This window comes from Camarhynchus parvulus, chromosome 11 (assembly GCF_901933205.1).
Source record: "Camarhynchus parvulus chromosome 11, STF_HiC, whole genome shotgun sequence".
NCBI classification, from domain to species: Eukaryota; Metazoa; Chordata; class Aves; order Passeriformes; family Thraupidae; genus Camarhynchus; species Camarhynchus parvulus.
The window spans coordinates 12051015-12060595 of NC_044581.1; positions in this window are offsets into that span (position 1 = coordinate 12051015).

Below are 9581 nucleotides of genomic sequence, written 5' to 3' on the forward strand. Positions count from 1 at the left end.
CCTTTTAGAGATATTTTTCAATTGATCTAATCCATCTATTCTACCTAAGAACTCCTTTGCCTGTTTAAAAAAACAACAAATGAAAACAAAAAAACAAAGACCTAAGGATGCATGTAAAATGTAGCATCATTAACAATTCTTTAATATATACAAGCAAATCTGGCAACTTTAAGTCTTGTTACTACTTTGAAACATGCCACAGACTGTCTTTTCCACTTTCTACTTAGTGAATCTTCATAGGGTTTTTAATACTCTTTCTACTTTTGCCATGATCAAAGGAATTGCTCTCCGTTTGCTTGTTCCTCTGATAAGTGATAAAAGATGTCAGTGAGACTAATGAGAACTGCCTCCAGCTTCCTTCATAAAGCCCTGTAGAAAAGAAATCACAATGCATCCTCAAACCTGCTAGTCTTTTAGGAAATAAAGTGTGGAAAAATACTAGGCACAAAGACAACAGGGGGATGGGAGCAGGGGAGGAGGGGGGAAAAAGCTTTTACAAAAGAAACAAGGATATTGGTGTGTAAGCAGAAATGTTAGTCCCATCAATTGTCTGTATTGGGGTAAATCCTGAAACAACTGCATGTGCAAAGGTGGAACTTCTGTTCTTTGCACATCAGTATTTGCCTTTTCACACACACACACATTGCACATGTTGGAAAGGTCACATAACAGCTTCCCCCCCCCAGCCCAGCACACAGCAGTGTTAAAAATCAGAACCAAATCCAAATTAGGCCTTTACTCTGCAAAGCTCAATGACAGTTCACTTTACTTTTTTCAGGACCTGCCAGGATCTTCTCAGTTCCAAAATGAATTTTACCTGCTAGTGCAAAGGCTGTCAATGAGGCCTGAAGGCAGACTGAGCACATCTCCAGGTCCCACAACCACGGATGTGTTTCCATTTACTGACACTGAAAACAACTCAAACTCAATGGATCAAATAAAGTATTCATGCATCAGTACCTGCCCCAAATAAGTGGTGAGATTTTAATTTGGGCTGTGAAAAGCTGCTCAGCCTTCTGAGCAAATTCTTCCTCCCATTTGCTGACCCATACCTCATCTGCAGGGGCTGCTGTGTGTTTTCCCAAGCCCAGATAAAGGTGCAATGCACACAGGTATCTTCCTAAGGAAATCTCACTTCTTGGAATGAAAGAGAAATCAAGGACGTGTGTGAATCAAACAGCAGGCTCTGCCCACATGCCACCCCCTGCAAGGCAGCTGTCTGGGCTCTTGTGTTTCAAGAGTGTCAAAGACATGCAGAAAGTGGTGGCAGTGCCAGTTTTCCAGGGAATAACCTGTCCTATAACACCTTATTGGCTGATTGCACATTAAACCCTGATGAGCTACACCTGTGGCTGTTTTACCAAGTTATGTGAAGGCTGAGAACTATGTGATAGAGAACCACAACATTTAATTAGCAAGCAGAAAACTGATTTGGTTTTGTCTTGATTTGCACTACTATTCCTGTTATTTTCCTAGAGTGAGGCTGAGGTTATCTCAGGCTGGTCATTTTTAAAGCATGCTGATTTATGACAAAGTACAGCCATTTCATTTTGCCTGCAGACAGGGCTTTCTAACTATGCACATCTTTTAAAGCAACTATAGGAGGTAACAGTGTACAAAAATGTGGATTATAATTCAATATTTATAAATTAAAGTCAATCCAAGGGAAAAATATACACTTATCCAACTATGTCTTCCTTTTCAAATTAATTGTTTTAATCAACAAAGGAAGGCTTGAGTTGCAATGGTTGTTTCCAACCATTATGCTTATAGTAAACAAGCAGCCTGCTTTTTGAAAGACTCAGTAACAGACATGGCAAAATGGATATATTTAATTTTGACACAAAATTGGAATATCATTTTTTTGGGGAAGATAACTGAAGAGTACACAATGAAAACATCTCTTAATGTTCTACATATTGACTTTAATCACTGAATTAAATGGAGTAAATGGAACATAGGAGGACTGTGTTCTTTTCACTGGTAACAAGTAGTGATTCACTGACCTGATATGAGTACCTTGCCAGCAACACGTTTTGGGGTTTGGTTTGTTTTTTTTTTAAACTTTGAATTATTTAATACATCAGAATAAATTGGACTCAGTGTGGGTTTAAAACTTAATTTTAAAGTTTCACTCAAGAAAGACTTTAAAACTGAAATTAAAAGCCCAATTTATTTTTAAGTCATTGATTTTTTATCTGTCCTGCTGTTTCTCTTCATTAAGGGAAGAATGACTCTGATGCCTCAACAGAACAGAAACTCTGATCTTTCTCCTGGGGCTCTGTTTCCTCTTTATACTAATACTAAATATGAAGGGTCTACAGAATCTTAAATGAGGAGAAGAAATGCATTTCTAAGCTGGATAGGGGAGGGATTAAGTCGGGGAAGTAGCCTAGGGGAGAGTGGAGCTACATAAACAGATAGACACCCTGAGGCAGCTTCTATCACCATTAGCTTCGCTGGGCTGAGCAGCAACCCCAGCCCTGAGCCTGGGCCGCGCCTCCAAAGCCACAATCACACCCACTCTTAGGGCTGCGTTCTTCTGAAATAGCACAACTACAGGGCTAGCCACCAAAACCCAGCAGAAGTTGCTTTCAATTCTGTTTGGATTACTGTTACCTTGTGAGAGAGCCAGGGAGCGCCCTAATTAGCACGGGAATTAGCTGATGCTTGAATTCAATTTCCCTGGTGATCACACCCACTGTAAGGACCACTGGTGGGGGAAGAGACGCAGTTCTGTTCTTATTATTTAAGCTGACAAATGCTACCCTTGCAGCTTTCCCTCATGCAAACACCTGCAGGGGAACAGTGCCTCTTGTATTCAAAACAAAAGCTCTTTTATGGCTTTTGTCACATGAACTGTCCATTTCTTGCATTTTACTAAAAAAAAAAAAAAAAAACAACAAAACCAAGACATATTGTTGGCCTATTTTTACGAGTTTCAAAGTGAAGTATTGAAAAGGGCATTGAGCAGCAAATTGCTGGTAGAGATAGAAACTCACAAAGAATTTCAGGAGCACAAGGTGATTGTAACATCCAGTCCTGCAACAAAACAGAGCCTTGGAGATTCCACAGGTGCCTGCCTGTGCAGGAGGCAGTGATGGCTTTAAGGGTTGTAGCCTCAAAAGACTGATCTGACTGACAGCAGCAGTCTCTTCACTATTTCTCTTCCACCAGGAAAGAAAAGTGTACAGAGTGCAGAAATTTTAAAAAAGAAACTTATGAAAAAAAAGAATTATGGAAGAAGAAATGAAAGAAAGGAGGATAAAAACAAGGAGGGAAATGAAGGAAAGTAGTGAAATAAATCTAGCAAGGTTTAAAATTACAAGGGAAGAAGGAAGGGATTTAAAATAATGACATACTGACATGGAGTAAAATTTAACAAATAAAATGCATGGAGAAAGAAAAATGAAGGTGACAGTTATTGAAATTAAAAAAAAAGTGAAAAATAAAAGAAAATAAAGATGAACATAAGATACACACATCTCAGTTACTGTTACATTATAGGCAGAAATCCAGAATGGCTTTCTTAAAGATGCACTGTGAATCAAAAACTGGATCTCAATCTCTACTCATTTTTAGCAAGAAAATCATTACTCTTTTCATGTTACTCTTCTTCCAAAAAAATCTGACTGGAACCTTCCAAGTATCCTACCAACTGCAAGAATTTTTGACTTGAACATGAAATTTTACAAATGAAAATTTTACTGCAGCTCCACATCAAAATATTTTAGACATCTTTAAGAATACTATCAACCTTCATTTGGCAAAGGAAAACAAAAAATCTCAAAAGATTTGCTTGGAAAATGTTTAAAACTTATAGGGAAAGCTGGCACTTTTCCAAAGATGTTTTTGTTATGCTCACACAGAAAACATAAAGGCAGCTGAATTATCACATTTCAAGTCTAGCAGAAATTAGATCCTAGATGTCTGCACCATCTGCTCAGCATATTTTGCTTATTATTCATTCAGGTAACATCTCCTTCCTTCAGTGGTTTCTGTGAAAACTATTCCAAGGAGGAAGCCATTCCTGAAATTATATTAAACCTAGAGAAACATGCTGAAGAATTGCTGCAGAGGCAAGCATTAAAGTTTTTCCAGGGAAATCAATTTATTTAAATTTTATTGTATCACTTCTGGGAAACATCTTAGCCAAAGCAACTTTCATACTTGATCATTTATTATGGTATTCCTTTCACTTAGTAGCTTTTTCAATATGTGCAAAGGACTGGGGATTTACCTGTGTTATTTTCAGGATGTAGAGGATGGGAATTCAAGGAAAAATATTGGTGGTGAAGGCTTGTGGCAGGAATGTCATAGAAATGCTTGTTCTTGTGATCAGTTCCATTTCAGGGCTGCTAGCCAGACCTCTTGTAATAAATACGGGCTTTCCTAAACAGGAAACCTCAAAAAAAATTCATTTGAATGAACTGTAGCTGTGAATTAATGTTCCCAAGTGCCTTTCCACAGACATGCACTTCAGGGTTTAACAGACCACAGTGCAGCAGAGTCTGGGGATGTGTCTGATATAGCTGGGAGATACCACAACCTCAGCAGTAATTATTTTTTAACAACGTTATTCAAATTGGAAGACTCATACTGCTTCTAGTACCTTCAGTGCCTCAATTTCACTTAAGCTGTACTTGTTTTTATCCTTGAGAGACCCAAGGTAATGAAGTGGAGAAATGGTTTTTCCTAGTACTGCTTGGAAACAAGGCAAAGGACTCCATTACCATAAAAACCACCAATGCAAGACCTGGAGGATGGAATCCCTCAAGGCTGTCCCCAGAATGAGGAACATTCTGTGAGCATTTCCTTGTTTTGGGACAGAGGCTCAGTCAGGACTCGGGGTCAGTCACAGATCCTGCGGCCACAGCTCCACCGAGCCCATGCTTGTCTTTCCTTGCTGCTCAGTGCCCACATGCCACCCGTTTCTGTCATCATTTTACAGATCTGCGGCTGGAGCTGCAGTCCCTGTGCCCCCCAGAAGTGCTGGGCACAGAACCCCCTCTGCAGTGCCATTCCCTGCTCACATTGTGCCCCCAGTGACTCCCCCACCCCAGCACCCCCAGGATCTGCGCTCACAGCACCACTCCTGATCACCAGGCCCAGATCACAGCCCCTGCTGCTTCATTTCTTGCTTTGCTCCTGGTTAAAGAACAAGAGGTTCTATTTTTCTGGTCCCAGCCCTACTTTGCCACACAAGTCCCCTGGAAGGACAGGTGCCTGGGCCTGGAATCCTGGCACCAGCAGTGTCACAGCAGTGATGCTGCAGTGACAAACACTGCCTGATGACAGTCTGCACACTGATGCACGCCATTCCGGCAAGCTGCTACTTGATGCAATTTTCTTTTGACAACTATTGCAAGATAAATCCATAAGTTTTTAATTATTTCATGTTTTCTATAGATTTCTTAGAATATTCCTTATGTAATAGTCACAAAATTTACAGAAGCCTGAAAAGATTCAATCTGCATGTATACAAACATTTTCATTCACTTCACTGGACTGACACATAAAATGCAGTAGGTGCAGGAGCAGCTTGTGGTATATTCTGATTTCAGATACTTAGATTCCAGTTTGAAACATCCTCAAAATGATAGTTGTTACAGAATAAAAACATTTGAGACTGCTGTAGAAACCAATATTACAGAGCACAGAGGCCAGAGTTATTGAGGTCAGCATTGAGTATAACATTCTGGAAGTATCACCTCCCCATCCCAGAATGAGCATTACCTAAAATGGGAGCTGTCAGCATAAATCTGGAGGTTGTGCTCTGTCACTTCTTGTGTACACAGGCATTTAGATCCAGTATCATTTTCTTGTCCATATAATTTATAATCTCATATGTGAAAATGAGACTCCTAAAATATTTTAAAAGCTGTTCTTGGTTGAAGTTTGGTTTAGGTGTGTTTGGTGCTGTTCAGCTGAACAGCAAAATTCCTACTGATGGTGAGGATAATTCTTAGCAAGCTTTTCAAAGGGAAGGGTTGTTTTGGTTTTTTTTTTTTTTTTATGGCTGATAAAGCACTGATCTCAGCTGTGAGAACCAGGGTTTACTTCTCACTCTCCATCATCCTCAGAGCAAAGCAAAAAGAATTTAGGCCTTTCCAAAATTCACTGCACAGGAGCTCTAGAGAATAGAAACACACAGAGAACAGCAAGGCAAAAGCCTGGTGTGCTAAAACTGTGTCTTGTCCATCTGTACCTTATGCACAAATTCCTCCAGAAAAATTAATACCCTCCATCTGGCAAAGGAGGGTTCTTTGAGTACTTTGGAGCAAAAAGGCCATTATAGCTTTAAACTCATTATATAAAATAAAACATATTTTTTGAATTTATAAATAAACTTAATATGCTCAGAAAAGAGAGCAAATTATTAAATATTAGGAACAGATGGGGAAATGTCAGACCACGGCTACTTGTATTTCCTGCATTTCACAGCTGGTTTGCAAGTAAGAAGCATGCAAAGCCCTAAGCCACTCAGATCAAATGATCACAATGGACCAAACTCTGTGTCCTTTACTCAGGCTATTTATTCTGCATTTGATTCAAGTGTTGTTTTGCCTGAAAGCTACACCTTCTTCTGCAAAGTGCTTTCACTTAGGACTGATTTTAAACCTCTTTAAGATGGTTCAGTAACTAAACCAAGTTTCTAAACCCCTCCAGACTCTTTGCCTTCAACTGTAAATTCGAGGAGAGAGGACTGTCAGGGGCATTCCCAGTGCCACCTAAAAATCCCATAACTTTCCCTAAATAATGGTAGTTACAGCAGGTCTCTTCCTTCTTTCCTTCAATCTATCATGTATCTTAGCCTCTTCAACACTGTCAGTCTCAGAAAATATGAAAGGCATCTTTATTTCTTTGGAGAAGAAAAACAAGAGCTGTTTAATACTAAGAATATTTTCTCCTTGTTTAGGCTGTTGTAAACACAGTTCCTATAAAATAAAAATAAAAACAAAAAAAAAGGAAACAAAAAAAAATCCCTATAACAAACAAACAAACAAACAAAAAATCCAACAACAAAACACAAGTCAAAATCCTCCCCAGGAACAAATGGCTGGTGTCATTATATTTAAAACAAAAAGACCTGGATGATAGATGCAGCCAGACACCGTGTTCCTTTTAACCTGAATCTCTGCCTGTGGGCCATATCATCCTAAAAACTCTTTGATACAAGTTAGGAACTAATGCTAGGGGCGTATCCAGAGCTGCACACAGGTACCTGCTGATTTGCCAACTCTCAGGTTTCAAAAGTCTCGTAGGCTGCTCCTGGCACCTCCTGTCAGTCACTGACAGGAGGATCTTCCTTGTGAAGGGCGATTTGCACAGCAGGGGCCCTGCAAAGCAGCTGCCGCGGGTATTGAAGAGAAAATATAAGAAGCAAATTATATAAAAATGATTTTTTTTTCCCCAAGGATCAGGAGAGGGAGGGGAGGAATTTGCTCTCATGAAAAATGGGGCACAGAGCAAAGAAGGCAAAGGAGAAGGCAGACATGAAAATGTCATAAAAAGCTCAGAGCGCAGGTGATGCAGGCAGTGAAAGCTGTTGCCTGTCCCCTGGTGAGGGGTGGGATGGCACACAGAGGCCACATGTGCCTGTGCAGCACAGCTCACACAGAGCTCACCCCTGCCCACGCGTCCTGCCTGCGCTCCCCACGCTCCCAGCGCCTCTGCAGCCCCTGCTCCCAGGGCTCCCCATCCCTGACACACAGCTCCTGGGTTTGGCAGCGTGGCAGAGCCCTGTGCACCGCAATCCTGTCGGCTCACAATGCTCTGGAGAACATTTCCATGGTGAGCAGAGGGACCATTTGCACATCTGCTATATTCCCCTCAGAGACAAGCCTGAATTATTTAAAGGCATAAGAGGGAATACTTAAGCTTCAGCTTGTCATATACGGGAGGGAAAAAATATAAAATTGTACATTTAGTCTTTACAAGCCACAAATCTAAAACCAAACACAGGATTAATTTAGGTTTTCTGCTTTACAGAGCAATATTAGAGGTTTGTCCAGAACACGGCTTCTCTCTCCCATCCTCAAGCCCAGTTTTTTTACTGTTCAGTAGCAACAATCAATCTCATCAGCACTTATCCCTTTTCCTGCCTCTTTCCTCTTCCCTAAATCTGCTGTCACAAAGAATTCTTCTCACACCCATTAAAAAAAAGCCTGAAAAATCTATTGTAACAATCATATTTCATACTTTCTTCCTTAAGCGCTTAAAGATAGAAAAACTGGTTTTGTTATGCCACTGTACAATACAAGCAGAAGATGAACAGCGTAAATTAAATAATAAAAAATACACACAGAGATAAAAAGCTAAGTAACAGCTTTCTTTTTTTTCCCAGCTATTTCAGACTGCAGGACTGTAAAATGTTTGCCAGCTCCTGCTAGCTGGGGTGCTCATAGCTGTGACTTGTGAGGTCCCTAGAAATTCAGTGAAATCCTGTTTTGGGGAGATGAGGCAGGGTCTCACCAGCAGCTGGTGGTGGGGGCTCTGTGACTGCAGCACCCCCGGGTGGACTGTGAGCTCAGGCAGCGTGACTGAGGTAATTCTGCTGTACAGTGATGGAGAAGAGGAGGGAGGTGACACCCTTGGCTCGTGCCCAGGAGGGAAGGGGTCCTTGGAAGAGACAAGAACAGGCCATGAAATGGCATCACGTGTCTCAGCCACAGCTACCTCTTCCTGACTGGAACAGAGAAATGATTGTTTTATTTCAACCTGCTCAGTATGAAAAGATATTGTTTGTCTCCCTCACAAATATCATCAGAAGTATGATTATTTGCAGGACAGTTTTTATCTAAATGCTTGATTCCAAGGATTAGCCCAAGGTAACCCAGGCTTTCAAATGTACAAATGCATAGATTTTGCTATATGTAGGACCTAGATCCAGCCTTGACTTTTGCAGTTGTAAAAGCTGAATTTCTAGGCAGAAATTTCTAAATTTCAGTCCAGAGCTGCAGCTTCAGGCATGCCAAATAGCAGGCAGATTCAAACAAGTTCTTCATCTTTTGCTAGAAGTTCAAGTAAAGAACTGACAAGAACTAGAGAAGGAATCATACAAATGTTATATTTTGAAGAAAAAGTAGAGCACCTGCAGGTTTTTTTACATGGCTCTCCCAATGTGTCTACAGTAATGTGTACTAACAGCTTAAACCTGAGACTTTGTAATTTCTTACAACTACAGCTTTGTGCCAGCACTTTAAACAATTCATCTCAACAGCTCTAGTTAAAGAGACCCAATTTTCTAAATCAGCTGGGAAAGATATTTCATAGCAATACGGAATTAATATTGTCCAACTTGTTAGAATTAGTTATGACTGTAATTAAGAGCATACACAGGAGTAGCCATGGGAAAAGCAGATCTCTGAAAAGCATTTTTGGAGGTAAAATTACATATTGATCCCTAGTGATAATGGGATAATGCTTCAAGCTTGCAGGCAGAACGACAGGTCTTTTGAACCATGAAAAATGAACACACCAGAAGCTAAGTGAGAAAGTTAATAAGTTACAGGTGAAGCTGAATATTTTTCTAGGTGGTAGAAGGACATCTTCAATGATAAAATTTAAAAAAAAACAAT